This window comes from Lutra lutra, chromosome 9 (assembly GCF_902655055.1).
Source record: "Lutra lutra chromosome 9, mLutLut1.2, whole genome shotgun sequence".
Taxonomy (NCBI): domain Eukaryota; kingdom Metazoa; phylum Chordata; class Mammalia; order Carnivora; family Mustelidae; genus Lutra; species Lutra lutra.
The window spans coordinates 121,268,235-121,290,690 of NC_062286.1; the positions used below are offsets into that span (position 1 = coordinate 121,268,235).

A 22,456-nucleotide genomic window follows, 5' to 3' on the forward strand; every position below is an offset into this window, starting at 1 on the left:
CGCTGGAGCTGAGTGGAATCCCTCCACATCCATTCAGTCAGCAAGTTTGTAGTTATTGTTTCATATGGGCCAGGTCCTGGGTGAAGTAGGTGCCCGGGGAATAGGAAGATAAATTAGACATGGATAGTGTGGCCTAAGGGTTTGCAGAAATTTTTTGTTTTGTTTATCAGAGGTGAGGTTTGGAGATAGCCACTACGCCTACCCCATCCTTTCCCTTCTCTAGGCTGTTTAAATCATTCATCACACAATGGCGTTCAGGTCCTCTTTATTCTGGTCTCCTCCTCTAGACAAACTCTCATGTGACAGTGTCGATCTCAGAATGTGGGCCCCAGAGCTGAGCCCTGTGGCCCAGCTGTGATCTGCCCAGGGCAGCACCAAGCTGGTCTGACCTCTGCTTTCTGTTGATACAGTAATCATGTTCACTTTCCCCCCCTCTTCCTTCCTTTCTTCCTTTCCTCCTTCCCTCCCTTCCTCCCTTTCTTTTTTTACAGCCACATTGCTCTGTTGAAGTTGAGGTCAACTCAAACCTTTAAGTTATTTTCACTGGAACTCTTTGTAATCTAGATTCTATCTTGGATCCGGGGTACTTGATCATTTGGAACTGTACTGCCAATATGGCAGTCACTAGCTGCATGTGGCTAATACATTTCAAGCACTTAAAATGAAATTAAAATTTCAGTTTCTCAGTTGTACTAGCCATATTTCCTGTGCCCTGCAGCCACAGGTGGCTAGTCGCTATCATATCAGACAATGCACGGGTGCCTGGGTGGCTCAATCAATTAAGCATCTGACTCTTGATCTCAGCTCAGGTCTTGATCTCAAGGTGGTGAGTTCAAGCCCTGTGTTGGGTTCCACGCTGGGCCTGGAACCCACTTAAAAAAAGAAAAAGGACAACGCAGGTTTAGGACATTTCCATCATCACAGAAAGTTCTATGGGGCTGCTCTGGTTTGAACCAAAGGGCAGGAATTTACATGTATTCTGGGTGGCACCTGATCTTGTTGGTTCCAGCTCAGCCCCAAGGCCGCTGAGATCTTTGGAAACTAATTTCGGCTTACAGAGTGTTTGCTGTCCCTTCCAGCTTCATGATAGCAGTAGATCTGATTCGCGTTTCATGCCTTCCTCGGTTTCATCTAAAAGCACTGATAAAGATGCCCAGCAGAGCAGAGAGGGCTGCAACTGAGCCCTGCACACGGCACTCGGCACGCCAGCCCCATGTGGCAGTCATGCAGTCGCTCAACAAATTAGGCCCACATAGCAGGTTGCGTGTGGAGCACTAAGCGCACACGGGGAGACAGAGGATGGCAAGTTCAATAGCGGCCCGTTGTGGTGGGTGCTCTGGGAGTTCCAGTGCCTTTCTTTGTCTCACGTTGGGGCTGCTTCTGTCTGGTCTCCAGTAGTTAAAAAGGCGGGCTGGGGAGTCAGCTTCCTGGATTTGAATCCTGGCTCTGGCGCTTTAAAAGCTCTGTAATGTCTTTGTGTTTCTGTATAAATGGGGGCAAGAATAACATCTTTTGCACAGTGTTATTGTGGGATTAAATGAGTTAGTACAAGGAAGGCTCTTAGAGCACTGCCTGGTATAAGTGCTCCAAACATGCTAGTTATCGTTAGTTCTTCTTATGTTTTCCTCCTGGACAAGCCACGCTCAGTCTTGCATTGGGACCTGGATTCCCTCAGTTCCGCTCTTAGTTTGTGGAAGTTCTTCAAAGTGCAAACTAAGCCTCCTCTTCTTGATTTCTTATGTTCTCAGCTGCTCATTTGGCACTTAGTTTCCTATGCTGGAGGTAAGGACCGCAGTAAAGAACTTGAATAATGGTTGGGCTTTATTTGGCTCCATTCTGCATGGTAGAGAGACCTAGGACAAGCTTCCCATCTGCAAAAATGGGTATAATCACAGGGCTACATAGGACTATGGTCCGGGCTCAGTGAGACACCTTGTGTGAAAGCGCCTGCACTTAGTAGGTCTTTACCTTTCTTCTGAAGAAAGTAAAACCCCGGAAGTATATGAGGTTTGCTTCGCCCCCCCCCCCCCCCCCCCGCTCTGATTTATTTAGTATCTAACAAAGAAGGGCAGGCTCATTATTCCTTGCACTTCTAGACGGTCTGACCCTGACCCTGACCCAGGAGCCCTCAGTTTCTTCATTTATGGAATGAAGACACCTAATAGGTAGCCCCATTTTCTCCTTGCTGCCCTCTCAGGCTTGCTGAACTTGGATTAATTCCTCCTTCCACAAGCCTCAGTCTGTACTCAAAGCAGGACCTGAAGGAGAGCCTGTTAAGGGCCGGTGGTTATAACCCTAATTTAGAAAAGCTCTTTGCTCTGGTCGTGCGCCTGTGGAGGGTGGGCGTCGGGGGGTCCCAGAGCCAGGGGCCAGTCCTTGGAAGGCCCCCCAGAGGGTCCAGAGGTATTGCTATGGGGAGAGGGCTGGAAGGCGCCGCGGGATCTTCCGCAAGCTCGGGCTGCGGGAACAATGGGAGCGCGGCGAGGAGGCGGGTGGGCGTCGGCCAGGTCCGGGCTGGAGGTAGAGGAGGCAGGCGAGCAGGGCGCCGGGACGTGGGGTTAGCCCGGGGCACCGGGCCGGGAGCCGAGGCGTCTTAGCCAGGAAAACCCAGGTCGGCACTGCCGGGGACCAGGGAGGAGGCGGGGGCGGGGCGCGACCCCACCGGGCTGGGACAGGGAGGGCGAAGAGGCCGGGGTGGGGTCTCTTGTCGGTCGCCCCGGCGCTCGGCTCCGGCCTCGGGGCTCCGCGGCGGCTCAGGTAGGCGCCAGGCGCGGGGCCCACGTGGGGAAGCGGGCGGCGGGCCGCGGGCGCCAGGCGGGCTCGCGGGGCTCAGCCCCCTCCTTCCCTCCCCTCCCCGGGGGCCGGCGCGGCTCCTCCCGACGCGCGGCCCCGGCGGCTCTGGCGGCTTTGGCGGCTCCCGCGGCGGCGGCGCTCCCCCGGCTGCTCGCGGCTCGGCGCAGCTGCTCGCTAGCTCGCCGGTGGCGGCTGGGGCGGCCGGGATTGCCGCCGCCTCCTCGGGGGCAGCCGGCCGGGGCGGGGCGGAGGGGGGAGCCCGGTGTGGGGGGCGGGCGGGGAGGGGGCTGGGCGCCGTGGGAGGGAGAGAGGGAGCGAGCGAGCGAGCGGGGCATTTCTGCGCAGCTCGTGTGCGCCTCGGAGCCCGCCCGGGCGGCCGCCGGACGCACGGACCGAGAACCTACAGCGCCCGGAAGCCGCGCAGCCGCTGCCAGGTTAGCCGCCCGCGCCGCCCTCCCCCGGGCCCCCGGGGACCCCGCCGCGTCTGCTGTCGTGTGTGTCTGTGTGCGAGGTCATCGCCGAGGGCTCCGGGCTCGGTCCCCGGTCCTCGAGCACTGACAGGCCGGCGGACCGGCTCCTGGAGGCGGGGGGCGGGGGGTGGTAGTGGCTGGACGCCGAGGGGCGGGGGGCGGGCGCCCCAGTCCCAAGCCCCGGGCCTCTGTTGGTGAGTCTCGGTTCTGGCGCCGGTACGTGTGGGGGGTCCACATCTCCGAGTGTTGGGTGTGAGCGCGCGTGTGCCCGTGGGTCTGTGCAAGTGGTTGTGGTTGCTGTGTGTGTACGCGCGTGCGTGTGCGCTGGGTGTGCATCTGTGTGTGTGAGGGGTGTGCGCTGTGGGTCTCCGTGCGTCTGGACTGGGTGGTGTGTGTGTATCTGGGTGAGGGTGTGTGTGTCTGCGTGTGTCTCTTCGTGAATGTGTCTGTTAGAGGGTGTGTCCGAATATGTAGCTGAGTGTGTGTACATCTGGATGAGGGTGTGTGCCAGTGCCTTCGCTTGTGGCTGGAGCCTGTGGCGGTGTGTGTGCGTGTGTTGCCGTGTGAGCGCCAGTGTGATTCCCCGTGTGTGCGCGTGTGAGGGCGGGTGTGCACCCGCGAAGCCCCCGTGTGCGTGTGCGCGGCTTTGTCTCCGTACTGCCGGGAGGAAGGGGTGGAGGCAGCAGCCGAGGCGCTGTAGTCCCGGGGAGCTGGACACCTGGTCAGGGCGGTGGATGGCGGCGGTGGCGGGAGTGTCCCCGCCAGGCGGAAAGTCTCCGCTGGCAGGTGGGCGGCCACACCCCAGGGGACAGAAGGAGCTGGGCTGCCAGTGCAGCCCGGAGCTCCGGGCCAAGCGGGAGTGGAGGGCGTGTCCTGCCTGAAGCCCATGTGTGTGTGTGTGTGTGTGTGTGTGGGCACACGTGTGCGTGTGTGTGCATGTGGGTGTGGGGTGGTGGTGGAGGCAACAGCGGTCCCCAGGCTAGGGACCCAGGCGGTTCAGAGATCCATTTCCTGTTGCTGCGCAGGGACAGTGGCCCAGAGTCCGACTGGGCTTGGCCAGGTCAGCCTCACTCCCACCCTCACCGTCTCTAGCTTTCAGGGCTAGAGCCGCACCTTAGGTGCCCTGAAAGGAGGGAGGACCACTCTCCTAAAGGGCCAGAGCCCATGCAGGAATACCCCCACCCCTCAGGAGACCCCTACTGTGATGGGAGATCTCTGGGTGTGTGTGTACCCCTGTCCCCATGCACTGCCGCCCTGCCTGCGTTCCTAGATTTGCGGTCTGTCTGCATGTGTCTCTCTCTGTGTTTTTCTTGTATGTTTGGGCGCATAGGTATGTTTTTATGAGTGAACAAAGAATAATGTATTTTGATGTATATGTGTATGTGTTTTTATAAGTTTTATTTGTTTTTATGTATATATAGCTGTTTGTATATTAGTGAGTCTGTGCATGTGGGTTTGCAAGAGAAGTGGCATTTTGTTGCCAACTAGTATAGGAGAGAAAAATTTTGTCCAGGGCCACTCTAATATAGAAAAACTGGGTGAAAATGTGGTTTGGAAATTTAGCCCTTGGTTTTGTGGGTTTCAGATGCTAGTATTGAAATGTGGGTAGGTTGGGGGTAGACTGGATACAAGGATGGAAAGAAACTGAGACTCTTCTAGGACGAAGGAATTGTTCTGGAAGAAGGACATCCAAGTACAAGAATTCTTCCTCCACTTCCAGTTTTTCCTCCCTATTACTTCACCTCCCCCTCTGCTGCTTGGCTTGCCAGGATAAAGTGCACAGGATTTGGAGTGTAAAGGGAGGGAGCTGGGAATGTAAAAGGAAGGAGGGTGGATGGGTGATAGGATTGGGGGCCAAGAGCAGATTTCTGCAATTCTGAAAATGTTTCTGGCAGCAGAAGCTGGGGAAAGCTGAGCTTGCTGTCCCCTTCCCTGATCCTCCCTTTCCCAAGAAAGGAGAGACTCTGGCCTGGAGCTCAGGAGCCCTGGAGTCTCCAGGGGTCTCCTTTGGACTTTGGTCAAACCCTTTTGTGTTTATCTGTTTGCTCAGCACATTTGTATTGCTTCTTCTTGTGTAGGAGTCTAAACCCCCCAAGCCTCAGTTTCCCCTGGCTGAGCAGGTAGTAGGCTAGATTCTGAGGCTCCTTTGGAATCCCAGAGCTCATGGTTACCGGGATTTAGGAATCTACCTTTCTAGCCCCCAAGGATCCTGGCTGTGCCCCTTTGCCCCCATACACTCTGATCTAGAGTGGCATTTCTCAAAGTCTGGTCATCCCACCACCAGCAGCATGGTCCCCTGGGATCTTGTTAGAAATGCAAATATTGGGGGCTCTAGTCAGACCTACTGAATCAGTAATAACTCTGGGGGTGGAGCCCAGCAGTCTGTGTGTTAACAAACACAGGTGATTCTCTTGCCCTTGAGCTCAAGAGAGGTGCCAAAAAGAAACTGGAACCTCCTATAGGTTGAAACACTGGGACCCACTGCCCATCATACTGACATAACCATGCAGCCCTAGTCTGGGAGTGGGAGTTCTGGTTTCAAGTCTCAGGTCTTTCCTGTGATCTTGGACAAATCGCTCCTTCACCGAATAATGTAATAACTCAATGACAGTGTCTGGTCTGGGCCAGGTTTTGAGCGACGGGTTTCCCTCCTCTGCTCAGTTCACTACTCCTTACCTTGACCTACAGGATCTAGTCCCTGCCCCCTCCTCTGGAAACCAGCTATTTCAGCCTTCTTCCAGATCATCCACGCACTGTGAGCTCTCTGGCCTTTGGGATTTTGCACATGCTGTTCCTTCTGTGTAGCACACTTGTCCCTTGCTTCTTACCTTGATTAATTCACATTCTTCAGATTTCAGCTCAAGAGTGACTTGCTCAAGGGCGCCTTCTCCAGCTCCCTAGAATAAGTCAGTTTTTCTTGTTACATGTTCTTAGAGCTCCCTGGAGTCCACAGTGCTTATGGGAGTTTGTAGTTATACTTGAACTTGTTAGTTGTTTGTCCATCTCCCCTCACTGAAGTGCGGATACTATCTGGGCAGGAACTTGCTTATCATTCTTTCTAGTGCCCCCACACAGTGCCCAGCTTATGATTGGTGTTCACTAAATTTGTTGAAGTGGATGACTTTATATAATGGGAGATGGTACTAAGTGACACCCAAAGTGTCCTCTCCAGCCCTGACACTGTAATATCAAAGCAGACCTCACACTTTTTTAAAAAATCTTTTAAAAAAATTTTTATTTATTTATTTGAAAGACAGAGATCACAAGTAGGCAGAGAGGCAGGCAGAGGGAGAGGAAGGGAAGCAGGCTCCCTGCTGAGCAGAGAGCCCAATGAGGGGCTCGATCCCAGGACCCTGAGATCATGACTTGAGCCGAAGGCAGAGGCTTTAACCCACTGAGCCACCTGGGCGTCCCATGACCTCAGACTTTTTAGAAGTATATTTATCTGTCTTTTTTACTGCTTCATCTCCTGGCCATTGATGTATCCCCATGGTGGGTCTGGGCCAGTGCCTGGCTCTGCTCTAGGGGAGGCAGGAGAAAGCTCTTTAGGAGATACAGCCTAGCAAGTCATCTGTGTCCTCCTGGAATAGGATCCTGCAAGAATGAGAAGAGGAAGAACACTGGATAAGGATTCTAAAGATCTGGGTCTGTGCCTTGTTTGTGGGCGAGTCACTCCCCCCCCCTTTTTTTTTTTTTTTTTGCTTGTTTCCTCTTCTGTAAAATGAGGGTGTTCGGATGGATGGTGTACCTAATACTGGTTACAAGCCCCCGCTCTAGAGTCATCCAGACTTTGCCCCGTGCTCATTGGGTGGACTTGGGCAAGGGAATTCATCTCTTCAGCTCCTCTCCTGTAAAACAGGACGAATGATAGTAACTGTTCCATAGGATTGTTCTGAAAATGAAATGAGATGACATACATGGAATGCCTCACACATAGTAACCATTTGCTAAGTGTGAGCAATTGTTACTATTATGGCTACTTGGCAATTCAGTTGGCTCTTTGAATGCCTAGGCCTCCAGAAACGGCAATGAATCCCACAGTGTTCACAGGGCCGGGTGTAGGGGCAGACATGTGCGGTATACAAGGTATCGGAATGAGGGTGTTCAGGGAGGAAGAGGCTTTACAAAGAAAAGAGACGGTGTTTGGGCTGGATTTATCTTCCGGGGAGTTAGGGCAGCATGTGCAAAGGTACCAGGGCTGGTTAGGGGAATTAGGGGAATTCCAAATAGTTCTATGTGGTTGGAGCTGCAGGTGATGAGTGGTGGGGACAGGTGGGGTGATTGGCCAGAAGTAAGGCGGGAGAGGAAGTCCAGGGCCAGATCAGGGCCCCGCTGACGAGCTGGAGTTCTACAGGTGGTGGGGAGCTAGGGAAGAGGATTAAGCTAGCCTGGGAAGAATCAGATTTGCATTTCAAAAACACAGCTCTCCAGGTGGTGATAAGAGGACAGCCTGGGTAGGGGAGGGGGCTCTGTTGACTTGGAAACTGGGCTCAGAGGGTGGTTAGAGACCTAGAATGAGAAGCACAGGTGGTGGACTTGAGGCCAGCTGGGGTCAGGGAGGTAAAGGAGAGATAAGAGTGACCTCTCACAGGCCCCCAGAGCCCTTAACTTCCAAGGCTGCCTCGTGAGTGGGAATCTGAAAGCAAGAATCCCGGCTCTGTGGCCCGGTGGAGTCGCACGCAGTGTATGACTTTGCCAGGGCCGTTTAACGGAGTACTGTGATCTGGGTGGATTAAAAAAGCAGTCATTTATTCTCTCACAGTTCTGGAGACAGAAGTCAGAAATCAAGGTGTGTCAGCAAGGTTGGTTCCTTCTGAGGGTTCTGTGGAGGAGTCTGTCGTCCTACGCCTCTCTCGTCGCTCCTGCTGGTTGCCCCTAATCCTTGGTGTTCCTTGGTCTGTGGTTGCCTCTGCCTCTGTTGTCACGTACTTTTCTCCCCCTTTCTCCCCGTGTGTCTTGTGTTATCTCCTCTTCTTGTAAGGACACCAGTCATATCGGATTTAGGACCCACCCGAATCCAGTGTGACCTCATTTTATTTTAACTAATTACATCTGCAAAGACTTTTTCCAAATAAGCTCACATTCTGAGGCTCTAAGTAGACATGAATTTGGCGGGCGGGGGACACCTTTCAACCCAGTACATTCAGGAAGATGGCAAAGAGTGCAAATCTGGAGTCCCGCAAGCCCAGGTGCAAATCCAGACTTTGCGACGGAGCAGCAGGAGCTCAGAAGAAGCGAGTTACTTGTTCTCAGCCTCAGTTGCCTCTCCTGTGAAATGGGGACAGTAGCCCCTGCAGTGGAGGGCTGCGGTGGTCACACGTGGTCTGGATGGCAGGTGTGAGCAAGCCCGGTGGTGGCACCCAGTCGGCAGCCCAGAATGATCACTTCCTCTCCAGCGCCCCCTGCCCGGCACTTCGCAGCTGGGATGCGTCCCTCAGCTCTTGGTTAACTTCCTCATCTGCCCGATGTGAATAAGCATCACCGGCTCTATCCCCCCGCAGGGATCCCACGAAGCACAGCTGCTGTCCGTGAGGAGGACCTTAGCAATGGTCCCTACTCTTCGTTGCCCTCATTAGCCAGAGAAGGGAAATGTGCTCTGAGAGAAAGTGACACCCCGAAGGTCACACAGTTGATCATACCTTGCCTGGCCTGTGGCTCTTGTTTGTGGTCTGAACGGCACTAGCCCCCCCACACCCCAGTTGCAATGTTGGCCCCAGGCATAGGATTGTGGGGCAGGTGGAGGCCTGGAGAGGGCCATGTGCCGGGCTCAGATGGGAGCCAGCGGGAAGAGTCTTGCTGAGTCAGGGTCAGAGGGGGCTGGCTCACGGAGGCCCGAGTGAGCAGGCAGTGCCTCTACGGGCTGAATGGACAGGTTCTTTGTCCTCGGCCTGGCTCGGGCCATCTCTGCTTGCTCCAGCAGGGCGGAGGCCGCCGCAGGCAGGCGGGCAGCAGCAACGTGGGGAGCCAGAGCCTGGAGGTAACCCAAGGCTTCAATGTCCCCATTGACAGCCAGGGCTGTGCTTCTCTGCAGGCTGTGTCCCTCTAAGCCTTGTCCTGGCAGGCGTAGGGAAGGTTCTGGAAAGGAGAGAAGGCTTATCCTGTCTTGGCAATTGCCCTGAAGTCATCTTCTTTTTCCCCAAACTGGGGGAGCCAGGCCCCTCTTCACCCCTTGATTTTCCTTACCCTCCTCCCTCCTCTCATTTTCTCTCACTCCCCTGTCCTGCCTCCTCCTCCCCCTCTCCTCCTCTTCTCTCCAGATTAGAGGTCTAAAGATAAAGCCTCCAGACCCAGCGCAAGGGGCGTGGTTTTGGGGTTGCTTGGGGCCACTTATGCATTAGGAAGCCTGGAGTCTTTCTCTTCAGAGGCTCACTCCGGTGACTGATAAACAGCCACTTACATTATTGGCTTACCATGTGCCAGGCCCCGTGCTAAGCGCGTTAACATGCCTTATGTCTGTTAATCCTTGCAACTACCCAGTGAGGCAAAAATTAGATCCCCATTTTATTAAAGGAGGTTAAATAACTTGCCCAAGGCCTACCCAGCCCTCCGCCAGCAAGTGGCGCAGCTGGGGTTTAAATCTAGATCTATCCAAAGCCCATGGGTACTCCTGAATCATACCCATACTGCCCTGGATGGGACAGTCAAGAGTGTTCACAGAGGATGTGCACCTGCTCAAATTCAGTGAACAAATTCTTAGCTCAGAGAGCAGGGTCTCCAGTCCAGGTCTCCTGCCTCCCAGCCTGGGTGGTCTCTTCACTCAGGGACTGGCCTTCCTACAGTGTCAACCCTGGGGCTGGCCTGGTCTCTGAGCCCATCTGGTTCTAGGCGGTACCCACCTGTGGGACAGACCTGCATCAGGGCCAGGGACATGGCAGGTCTGGAGGTGCTTGACTTTTTTCCCCCGTGATACTGTTTGGTCATTGGTCACCTTAGTTTTTCATTGATTATCATGAGTCTTTTAGGTAAAGAAGCTTATTATCTGCAAAGAATGATAGCTTTGTCTCCTTGAAAGGATGCCTGGGGGCTTGGAGATCCTCTATCAGGCTCTGTGATGTGGAGGGGAGGGAAGCAGAGGCTGGAGCCAGGAAGCTCAGATTTGGAGAACATTCATGCTAGAAAGGAAAAGGAAGGAAGCCAGAGCTGGCTAAGAGCCAGAGCAAGACAGTCTGGAGAGAGGAAAGGAGCCTCCAAGCTGGGGCTGATAGGGAACCTCCTGGTCCAAGTTCAGCCCTGGAGCCCAGACTCTCTTGTAGGTAGGGCTGCTTGATCTCAGGATGTCACTTCCAAACCTGGGCAGCTGCGGTCAGCTTGCTGGGCCTCTACCCACCCCCATCATGACCATGACCGTGACCATGGTCAGCTTGAGCAGGTGGCTCAACCAGAAGGAACTTTGATTAATGAACAGTGGCTTTAAGCCTTGGAGCCACCAAGCCCTCTCATAGGCGAGGAAGCAGAAGTTCAATATGTGCAACAGCTAAAAGGAGAGTAGCTCAGCTTCCGAGGTTTCTCTAAGGCAGGGCTTCTCAAAATGTGCTCACCCAGAAGTAGCAAAATAGAGCTTGCTTTAAAAAAAAAAAAAAAAAAAAGCCGTCTTCCAATATTCACCCAGAGATTCAAACTCAGCTGCTTCCTGGGAGGGCGGGATCCATGGTGGGGACTTGGAATCAGCCTGTTTTAACAGGTTCCTTGTCAAGGTGACTGTGACACCAAGGGTTCTCAGATTGCCCTTGGAGAATGTTGGTCTCAAGTGTTCATGAACTTCTGAAGCAGTAATGCACAGTTGTGAGAGTGTGCCTTGATCTTGGGAAAGGCTCCATAGGCACCATGGGTGTCCTTGAGTCACGAGCCGTCTTTAGGGTTGTTTTATAGAGTGGGAGCCTAATGACTGGAGAAGGGTCACTGGGAGTTCATGGCAGAGTCAGGAGGTGCAGGCAGATCTCTCCTACCCCTCAGCACATTGCTGGTTTTAAGTGAAGATGCTTAGAGACTGTGGGCCACTTCCTTCCCATGTTTGGGCCTCAATTTTCCCTGCTGTAAAATGGGGGGCTGGGCAGGATAGCTGCCCTATAGCTGTGATTTGTAGTTCTAGAAGCCGGGTTTCCTGTTGCCTAGTTCACATTCTTCTTTCCTCAGGTTAAACTAAAGGGCTAAGGATAAAAAGTCTATTGAGGGTTTGGGAGGATTAACGAGATCTGAGCACTGTAAAGATAATTGAGATAAATGCTCAATATACGATTATAACTCATTATTTTTCAGTTAATGGTGATTATCATTGTTTCAGCAGACACCTGTTATGGTTGGAGCGCCGCTCTGGGGGGAGAGAGTGAGGGACAGAAAAATCATGGCAAGAGTCTCTTGGTCTCCAGAGTTCTAAGGTCAAGTAGGGGCAGTAAGACTCTCCCACAAGGAGTAGCATCTGGCAGAAACATGGCAGAGCGAGTGGAGGAGGGAGAGATCAGCGCAGACTCTAATCTGTGTAGATGGGTGTTCCCTGTGGAGGTAAAGGAGGGGAGGTCCAGGCCGGAGGTGGGAAGGTGGAGGGCATACTTGAAGTTGCCAGAAGGACCCAGGGGAGAGCAGAGTGGAAGCAGATGCAGCTCTGGAACCTCCACGCAGAGGGGGCTTGGGGTTAGCAACCCCCTCCCCCCCCGCCCGATGTAGGGGCGGCATCAAGCTCTGTTTTGCCAAGAATTTGGGGGCTTGATGGCTCATGCTGCCACTACTGAGAGCCAGAGAGAGAAGACTGGAAGGGTAGGGTTTTATGGTGGAGGTATTGGGGACCAGAGAGTGGGGATGGGGGAGGGCCTTTTTCCATCTATCTGGGCTTGAGCTGAGAATGGTCCGGGGTAGGCTGTAGTCCCAGGCCTCTGTAGGCCCCCCCTTGGAATCTGTCCCATAACAACAGGGCTGCCTGTTTACCTGGCCAAGGTCAAGATATGCACTCTGGTGTGTCTGAAGGTAAAGGGCAAATTGATCCCAGAAATGTCAGTATCTCTAAACACCAGATCTGGCCAGCAGGAGAAGCAATCTCTTAATCCACCCTCTTCGTCCCCACATTACACAGATGGGAAGCAGAGGCCCAGAAGGGGGAGCCCCCACCCAAGAACGCCAGCTGAACTGGCCACAGTGAGGTCAGCGTCAGCCCCAGGTGGGCTGTGGACCTTGGGCCTGCATTGGGGTGAGGGAGAGAGGGGGAGGAGGGGGCCAAGGAACCTGAGGAGGGGTGTGAATGACAAGCAGATGTCATGTTGGTAACAAGCTGTTGCCAGCGTGTGTGTGTGATCCCAGGTGAGTGGGACGTGAGTGGGCCGGAGCCGTCATTATTCTGGGCTTTCCTTCCCGGAAAGGAAAAAGGACCACATAGGTGGGAGTCGGGGGAATATTGGGGGATGGTGGAATTTAGGGGGTGGCCTAAGAAGAGGAGGCTGTTGCCAAGTAACAGGAGACATGATGGTAATACAGTGCCCGGAGCACCGCAGCATCTGTGGGCCTGGCCCTGGACAGCCCTGCATCCATGTGTCACCCTAAGTTTATGGGGGAAAGGGTGAGCGCCCCAAAGGTCCCAGCTAAGAAGAGCAGAGCCGGGGCTAGGGGACCTTCCTTCAAAGCTGCGCCCCTGGCATGCTCTGGGTGGCTGTGGCCCCAGTCCTCAGTCCAGTTCGGTCTCAGGGCCTGGAGTCAAAGGGGTCAGGGAGGTGCCTGCCCTGGAGAAGCCACCTTGTGTCCCCTGGACTTCATCAGTCTGCCCATCTAGCTGGCTTGTTTTAGTCTAGTTCACCCTGCCCCCTTGTTTGTTAACTAAAAATATTTATCGAGCACCTACTGTGTGCCAGGTCTGGCTCCTGACCTTATGGAACTTAGGCCTTAGCGTGAAGGCTGTCTACATTGGTAGGACGGGAGGGGAAGGAGGAAGTGAGGGGGTTCACCTATCACCCCTTTCTCCCTTCTCACCTGACCCTTCCTCTTCTCCTGTCTTCCAAGTCCCTCGACCCCCAGATGGGACTTTTTGCTGGGTCTGCCTCCTGCTGACATGGAAAAGAATCAAAGTTAATTGTTAAACATAATAGTCGGTGAGAGTTTCACCCTGTGGGGCCGGTGGGGGGGTGGTTGTCCGAGTACTAGCTGGGCTCCCTAGGAGAGGGGCGGAGCTGACTTGGGTTTTCTGGCCTCTCCCTGCCACCTTTTCCCTGCTCTGGAATCTGCCTCTGGGGCCTGTTCCTCCTCTCCTCCCAGGGGGCAGGCTGCCTCTTGGACCCTTTCCCTGGACTCCAGCTGAGGTGCCCCTGGGAGGTGAGCAATGGCTTTGGCCCTGATCCAAGCACCTCTGAGTGAGTGATCCTGGGGGAGGTGCAGGACAGGGCATGGCTCCTGGCCCCAGGGACCCACCCAGAGGGCAAGCAGCCAGTGGACCTTGCTGGGTTTGCCTCCTGCCTTGTGTGTATGGCGGTGGGGAGTTAGTGGGGATGGTGTCCCAAGTGGCCCAAGCTCTGTCCTTGGGACCACTGCCTAATGCATCCCTGCCATGCCTTTCTCCTGCCCTCCTTCCCTTTCATCCTCTTCACTGGGTTTCCTGCTCTGGGTTATTTTCTGGTGCTAGACTAGGGAAGGAAGGGTTCGTGAGAATAGTGGCAAAGGCTTATTTCTTTCTCTAGAAGACTGAGGCCCAGGCCTGGCCCCTGTCAAACTTTAGGGACAGAGCCCAGGCTTCCAAGTCAGACAGGCCTGGGGTCAAAGCTGGGTGACCTTGGCAGGTGGCCCACCTCTTGGAGCCACACTCGTACTCTGAACAGTGGGCGTGCCCAGTGCCTTTGTCACCATCACTGTGAACATAACAGGAGCCAGAGGTAGATGTTAATATGAGGCTCAGTAGGGATTCCCAGAATGAGAAGATGCCATTCTTTCCAGACTCATCTGTACTTTGGGAGGCCTAGCTCTGACTGTGGGCCACGGTGGCCACCAGCTCAGCCCTCTAGGACTTGACTGTCTACAGGTTCAGAACATACAGCAGCCGCTTAGCCACACATGGCTATCGAGCATTTGGAATATGGCTAGTGCTCTGAGGAACTGAATTTTTAATCTTATTTGACTTGAATTAATTTAAAATTTAAAAAGAATACTCCATTCGGTTATCAAAAAACTTCTACACAGATGATTAGATTTGTGACCATACTTTCAGTCGTAAGGGCTAAGGGGATCTAACTATCCTCTGAAAATTTAGCATCAGAACTGAGAGGTGCTCTAAATGTGAGGTACATGACAGATCTGGAAGACCTAGTATGACAAAAAAAGCATATAAAATATGTTAATATTTTGTATATTGGCTACACATTGAAATGGATGTATTGGGCTAAATAAATATACTTTTAAAATTAATTTTAGGAGTGTCTGGGTGGCTCAGTTAGTTGGACATCAGTCTCTTGATTTCAGCTCAGGTCATCATCTCAGGGTCCTGAGCCTGAGCCCTGCTATGGCCCGGGGCTCAGTTCAGAGTCTCTTTGTCCTTCTCCCTTCCCCTCTGCTCCCCTACCCACCCCCCGCCGCCCCACCTTGTGCTTGCCTGCGCTGGGATGCTCTCTCAAATAAATAAAATAAATATAATCTTAAAAAAAATCAATTTTACCCATTCCTTTGTACTTTTAAAAGTGCAGCTACTGGGGCACCTGGGTGGCTCAGTGGGTTAAAGCCTCTACCTTCAGCTCAGGTCATGATCTCAGGGTCCTGGGATCGAGCCCCACATCGGACTCTGCTGAGCAGGGAGTCTGCTTCCCCCTCTCTTGCTGCCTGCCTCTCAGCCTACTTGTGATCTCTCTCTGTCAAATAAATAAATAAAGTCTTAAAAAAAATAAAATGGAGCTACTGAATATAAATAAAATGCAGCTACTAAAAATTTTATTCTTTTTTTTTTTTTTTGAGAGGGAAGGAGAGAGGGGGAGGGAGGGGAAGAAGGGGAGGGAGAGAGAAAGAGAATCTCACTCAGGCCCACACTCTGCATAGAGCCAACTGTGGGGCTCGACCCCACAACCCTGAGATCATGACCTGAGCCGAAATCAAGAGTCAGATACTTAACTGACTGAGCCACCCAAGTGTCCCACTACTGAAAATTTTAAATGACATATATGGCTTGCATTATGTTTCTATTGGACAGTGCTGTTCTAGCCAGAGAGTGGAGTTGGACATATTTGAATAATAATAATACAAGACTATAAAGACTAATTATTTGGGGCAGCTGTGTGTGGGGGTTGGAGATCAGATATTCCTCAGCCTCCCCTTCCCCCACGGCCTAGATCTGGGCCCTGCCCTGTGGTGGAATGTTACCCGGGATAACCCCACGGCCTCAAGGATAAGATTAAGACTTCCGAGGTCAAATGAAAAGCCTGCATCTGGGTGGCCACGCCCCTTACTTGCTCTGTGTGTGACCTTGGACAAGTCACTTCACTTCACATAAATTTAGTCTGTCCTCTGTCAATTTAGATTCCCAGTGGGATTTCTGTCTTTGATTGAGGGGATCACGTGAGAGAGACTCCAAGTGCAGGATTTAGCCCAGTGCCTGGCACGGGGCAGCAGTCAGACAGTGGCAGTGGTGATGGTCACGACTCCTACTTGTTGTGGGGGTTGTTGCTACTGCTGGTGCGTCCACCAGCTTGAATTCTCTCGTTCCGTTTGTCTGAAGGGGACATGGGCCAGAGGGAAAGGGAAGGTTAAAAGAGCTTGACTGGGGATGCGGGATGAGGGCTGGGGTGAGGGTTGCTTTGTTGGTTGCCTCAGGGGATTTCTTGCCTTTGAGGTAACTCCTTGGATCTTCCCGTTCTGACAGTGATCAGGCAAAGATATGTACCCATTTTACAGATGAGGATGCTAAAGGCCTGTTGAAGGGAAGTGACCTGGCTATATGGCCAGAGCCAAATGCAGGACTTCCCAAACCTGTTGTAATATTGGAGCCAGCGTTAGGAAGCTACCTTTTGGGGTTGTAGGAGCAGGGACAGATCAGGAGTCTAGAGCTTAGGAGGAATGGTTATTATTAGACTCTTCTAAGTGGGGATCTCAACCCCATTCAGATTAACCATCTCATTCTTGAGTTGAAGAAACAGAGAATGGCGTGTGTGTGTGTATGTGTGTGTGTGACCTGCCTAGGATCACGCAGCAAGATGGTGGCCAGGCTGGGTCTGTTTCTGTTTGTTTCCATCCAGCCTTTAGCCCCGCTTGTCAGCCCCCTTCTCTCCTGCCTAATCCCTAGAGAGGGCTTCTGAGAAAGAGGCTTTTGTTTCACCAGCTCCTTCTGGTTTCCTCTCAAGGTAGCTTCGCTGCTCCCCCTCTCCATCTGCCCAGATTTTCATTTGTCCCTGTTCCAGGTTTAGAGGGCCCTGAAATGTGAAGCTTCTCTGTACACATCTACTTTCTAGATATCCGCGGGGAAGACCATGAGCTTTTTCATCAAGGAGGCCTGAGTTCCAATCCCTCTTCTCCCATTAATTCTCTCTGTGGCCTTGGTCGAGTCACTTGTAATATCTTAGTCTCAACTTCCTCATCTGAGAAGCAGGAACCAAAGTGGTGCACGCCTGACCCAGTGGTTCCGAATGTGAGCTCAGGGCCTCACCCCTGCCCTGACTGGTTTGCGGTAGGGGTCTTCAGTGAGCCATTTTGCTTTCTGGGTCTCAGTTCCCACCTGTGTTAGGTGGAGGGTGCTACTCTGTGGTCATTGTGATAAGGCACGTGCTGAGCTTTCCATGTACCACCTCACTGAATCCTCCTGTCAGTCCTGGGAGCCGACACTGTCACTCTGATCTTGCCTCATGAGGAAACCAAGTCTAAGAGCAGTGAAGTGACTTGCCCCAGGCCTCAGAATGAGAGAGAGAGAGAGAGAGAGAGAGAGAGTTGGAGCCAGAATTCAAACCAGGTCTGTGTGACTACAGAACCCAAACTTCTACCCACCATCCTGCAGGTCTCCCTAGGCGTGCTTGTGACCTGGCCTCCTGTGGTTCACACCGGGCTCTGGAAAACAGTGGCTGGGGAAGCAGGGTGTCAGCTGCTGGGTGACTAATGTCACTGCTGGAGTGACTGTGTCCTGACGCCCGTGCTGGCCTCCGGAGCTGGGGCAGAGAGCAGGCCGTGGGGCTTGCGCCCTTGGCCCAAGTGACTTTCCTCTTTTACCTGCTTCGTGTGATCTGTGTGATGCAGAGCCATCTTTTCCCCCATGGAGATTTACTGTTCTGAGCCCAGGGGACCTGAGGTTTCTCCCTCCAGTCCTCCTGCCCTGTTGTGAAGGAGGCTGGATGTGCATCTAAGCCTTAAAACATCTGTGAGTGAATTAGACCAGAACAGCATGTTCATGCTAAAAAGAACATAGGGACCACTGAGTCCAGCCATATTTATTTTATAGATGGGGAAACTGAGGTAAGGAGAGGCCAGGTTGAGAGACCAAAGGGTATGTTCTTTTTTGGGTGCTGGAGATCACTGGGACTGACATGGAAGGAGGTGCTGGAGGGGTAGGGGGGCCTCTGCTCTCCCTCCTCCCCCCACATCTAGTCCCCCACCAAATTCTTCAGGTACCACCTCTTAGAAGGTGTATCCACTTCTGTATCCACATTGTATCCACTTCTTTCTAGCTCTACTGTAACCACCCCAGTCTGGGCCCCGGGAACCCCTAATATGTACACCACAAGCTACCCTTGCCCATTTCCAGCCTGTTCTCTACCCTGCAAATCGATGATTTCCCACTGCTATTTGAATTAAGCCTGAACTCCTTACCCTGGCCTCCCAGGCCCTCCCTGGTCCACGCTGGCGGTCTCAGCTTCGGAAGTGTTACTTTCCCTTTTGCTCTGCTGCGGAGCCACACAGCCCTTTCTGTTTAACAGGTTCAGCAACTTCCCTAAGGTTTCTCAGACAGCTAAATGCCAGCCTCTGGGTTTCCAGCTCCTTGCTGGGTCCATGGACTCCGGCTGGTTTCAGAAGAGCTAACGCTGTTTCCTCCTTGCAGGTGCCTGACAGACGTGCTTTTCCCCGGGGAGCTGGTGTGGACTGAGGAGGGGTGAGTGTTACAGAGACACAGCCCAAGTTTCCTTCTTATGCTCGGGGTGGACAGATGGGTCTTCGAAGGCCTTCAGGCTCTGTATTTGGAGATGTTTTACTGCTGGGAGGCCTGAAGGTTTGTCTAGGCCACAGATTTCCAGTGGGTTTAAAAAGCAGGGCTGTGCTGAGGGTCCTCTCTGGTTTTGGCTTATTTCGAGGTAGAGGCTAAAATGCACGTTCATTGAGCACCTCTGCATTGGACCATGAGCTCTGCCTGTATCGCTTGTCTGTGCCACCGTGGCTACTGATGGATGGCCTTGGACCTGGAAGTTGGATCCACTGGCCCTGCAGCCCCAGTTTTATTCTGCTTAACCACTCCTAGGTGCACCTTAGAGTTGGGAGAGGGTGTTTTCATTCTGGTTCTGCCACCGACTCCTAAGTGACCGTGGGCGGCTACGTTCCTTTGTGTCGGCCTCAGGACCCTCTGTATACTATCAGGGTGGGGAGTGGGGGAAGGCGGGGTGAGAGTAAATGAGTTGTTTTCCTCCCACTGTCCAGCAGGAAATCCCCTTTTCCAAGGAACCCCAAAGAACCTCCGGGTACAAAATGGCCAGAGGCGTGGGAGTGTAGTTGAAGTTGGGGCAGGTGTGGGGGACGCTAAGCGGCGAATTCCTCAGCCCCCAGCAACCTCCAGATAATGACAGGGAACCCTCCCTTGGCTCTGCACAAGATGATTCGCAAACCACTGGCACGGGGTGTGTCAAAACCCTTTTCCAGCTTGGGGGTTCTGTGGCTTTGGCAGGGTGAGGGCAGAGAGCGAGCTGGGCCAATGAAGTTACACTGATTGGGAAATCATGAAGTAATATGCAAAGGTTATTAGTAAGGCACGACTGTCAGGGTCTGTGAGGTTACTGTTCCAGAACTCTCTGGGTTTTGTTTTTTTATTAGATCAGAGGCACCTCTGTACTCCTAGGGGACCGCTCGCTCGTTGTGTGTGTGTGTGTGTGTGTGTGTGTGTGTGTGTGTGTGTTAGGGAGCAGGGGCTGTGGGGAGGAGGTGGGACTGAGCCGCTCAGGCAGGTAGAGTAAATAATGCCAAGCAGAGCTGGGAGCATGTTGGTGGGGGTAAGGGGTGCCTTTAGCTCTGGTTAAAAGGAGGGATTTGGCTCTTTCCTGCCAGCACATGGGCCCCACGGAGATCTCTGGGCAGGAAGCGCTGGGAACAAGGAATCCTCTGTCCACAGTCCCAGCACAGCCAGGATAGCAGTGGATTAGGAGTTCCCAGGAGGGGGCTCCCCCGCTGGTCTTTCCCTGACTTTTGGGCAAATGGGTAGGGAGAGGGAGAACTAAGTGCATGTGTGCCTGGGGTGCAGGGGGCGGGGTGGGAGTGGTAAAGGGAGGTGGAGGTTGGCTCATTCACTATTCTACAAGTTCCTCAAGCTTCTGGAAGCCCGCCGAGGAGCCTGGCTCAGAAGCAGGCAGCTCTGTAGGGGTTAGAGCAAGAAAGATGAGACTCTAGGTATGAACCACCATCAGCTTACGGGAGGAGACAGGAAAGGCGAGACATGATAGATTTGCACAGGGAACCTGAAGCACTGGAAATCGTGTGGCCTGCAAGTCGGGAACTGAGCCTCAGTGTTCTGTATGTTGGGGGTGGACATGTCAGCACGGCTACTTATTCATGCTCTCCTGAAAAGCATTTAGATCAGGGTATTTCAGGTCTCTTAGAGCAGCAGAATCCCAGTACGTAGCTTTTGTAGCAAAACTGCTGTGGTCGAACTGGCAGCAAGTTATCAAGAATCTTGCTACACTTCACCCCCCCCACTCCCCCTCCCCACCCCGCCCTGCCCACTGCCCTTTGTTCCACAGATGTTTGGGGAGACACAGATTCCCAGGACTCCGGGAAGCAATGTCTGAAGACCTCTGGGTCAGGGTGATTCTGGAGAACATGCTTTGTAGACTGTCCTTCGCAGCCCTGATGGTAGAGATTGTGCCAGAATGAACAGGAATCTATTAGTTCTGATACGGACTTCTGCCTTGCCCTGCCCTGCCCTGCCTATGGCCGGCATACACCTTATCTAGGTTAGGGCCTGTATAATTGGGCATGGGTTTTTCCTTTTTTTTTTTTTTGAAGATTTTTTATTTATTTACTTGACAGAGAGAGAGCACAAGTAGGTAGATAGGCAGAGGAAGAGGATGAAGCTGCTCTCCGCTGAGCAGAGAGCCTGATGCGGGGCTCGATCCCAGGACCCTGGGATCATGACCCAAGCTGAAGGCAGCTGCTTAACTGACTGAGCCACCCAGGTACCCTGGGCATGGGTTTTTCATAAATAAAGTGACAAACACTCAATTTAAAGCAGCTTAAACCAAAAAGGGACTTAACGGATCCTGGGGCGGTCCCTGGAACTGAAGGGTGAGGAGTTGCGTGGACTCCCCTCCCACCCCTGCTGTCTCTCCTCTCTGCTCTTACTGGGAGCTCTCTGTCCGCTGCCCCAGCTTAGCCACCCAGACAAAAAAAAAAGAACTATTTTTCTTCTAGGATCTACGTATCAATCCAAGGGAAGGGCTCTGACTGGGATAGTCCTTGTCGCTGGCAGAGAGGGATATTCTGAGTGGCCAGGCCTGGGCCATATGCTACCCATGTAGCTAACAGGGACACAGGGCTGTAACCAGAAAGGCTGATCAGTGAGAGCACGCTGGGTGTTAGTGGAGTCCTGGGTTATAGGACAGTGAACTGTTAGTGGGCCTAAAGGGGCTGTCACGCCCCTCTTCAGTGACAGTAATACAAAGACCAGCAATGAGAACAATAGGTCATGTTTATTGAATCACTCTCCCTGTGCTGAGTGTGTTCTGTTGCTTTCGGGGCATTAGTTCATTTAATCCTCATTAAACAGTACCCACGCACGTCTTTAGGGTGGGTACTATTACCATCCCCCCTGCATAGATGGGGAACTGAGGCAAAGTTAGTGAAGGTCCCACCCTGAGTGAGAGGAGACCAGGAGTCCGGCCTCAGAGCTCATCTCTGTGGCCATATTTTTTGTGCCCAGGTTGGGCGTCCCAGGGGCCATCCTAGATCTGATGGCACGCTGCTCCATGACCCGGAGCCCGTGACCTGCAGAGGCGCCCCTCCCAGGTTCCACCGCCCTGCCTGCGGGAAGGGGCTTCGAGTGGGGGCGTGCAGGTTTGTGTCCGTAGAAATCCGTCCATCCATCCAGCGCGGGGCTCTGCGGCCGATGGAAAGAACAGTCATCTCTGAACCATAACAAACAAACTCCAACACCGAGCGCTGGCTTTGTGCCCAGCTCTGTGCTGAATCCCTAGCGAGCCTTAGCTCATTTAATTACAGTAACAGCCCTAGAGGGTAGGTACTGTTATTGTGCCCATCTTCCAGAGGAAACCGAGGCTCAGTCAGGTAAGTGACTTTCCCATGGGCAGAAAGCTAATCAGTGGCAAAACCTGGTGTTGGAGTTCAGGTCTGCCAAGCTCCAAAGCCTGTGCTAGGAGCCGAGGCCGTTGTCGTGTCCCCCAGGTGGGAAATAGACGTGTGGAGGTGCGGCTGTGACGTCGTCAACAGTGCAAATTGCCATCGGAGAAGGACGGGAGAGGTACAACTGACGAGCAGAGGACAGAGCGCAGAGAAAGGGGAGTGTAGGGGAGTGTAGAAAGCAGAGTGTAGGCATGGCAGTCAAAATGTGCTTCCTGGAGGAGGGGACATTGGGCCTTGAAGGGGCTGGATTTGGGCAGGAAAACTCTCCGGGAGGAAGGAGCTGCCTGAGGAAAGGCACAGAAGGAGAAGCAGTTCAGTTTGGCCAGAACTAAAGAGTGGGGGGGAGGAGGGTGGCCAGCTGTCTTTCAGGCTTCAGAGAGGGAGCCCCTCCTTCCATGCCTTTCTCTTCAGAGACGTGAAGAGGTTTGTTTATCTCCAGCTGCTGCACACAGGTGCCGGGTTCCTTCACCTTTTCTTCCAGATGGAAGGAGGACAGGCCCCAGTGCACGGTGGACAAAGGGCACCTGGGCACCAACAGGTGTCAGTCCTTCATTCATTTCCTCCAGGTGGTGAAGGGTGGGGGAGTGCCTGCCTGTGGTCCATTCCCTGGCAGCCTCTCATCCAAATAGCACAGAGCTCCCGGAAGCAGGATGATTTCCTTCCCTTTCCTTCCTTCCTTTTTCTTTCTTTCTGGTTTCTAA

The 22,456-nt window shown here is 53.2% G+C and overlaps 1 protein-coding gene across 12 annotated transcripts in view; it reads left to right on the forward strand.

Annotated features, from left to right (window-relative positions):
• Window positions 1-2,559: 2,559 nt before the first annotated feature.
• The window catches only part of EPB41L1 (erythrocyte membrane protein band 4.1 like 1), a 119,445-nt gene continuing 99,548 nt past the window's right edge, over window positions 2,560-22,456 (forward strand). For 5 of the 12 annotated variants that reach the window (XM_047744359.1, XM_047744363.1, XM_047744360.1 and 2 more), the window contains exons 1-2: window positions 3,077-3,227; window positions 18,238-18,288. The gene's annotated coding sequence lies outside the window, so the exon portion shown is untranslated. Of the gene's footprint in view, window positions 2,612-3,071; window positions 3,228-18,237; window positions 18,289-22,456 lie in introns of those variants that run through there. The other 7 variants (XM_047744357.1, XM_047744358.1, XM_047744362.1 and 4 more) reach the window with 4 other exon arrangements.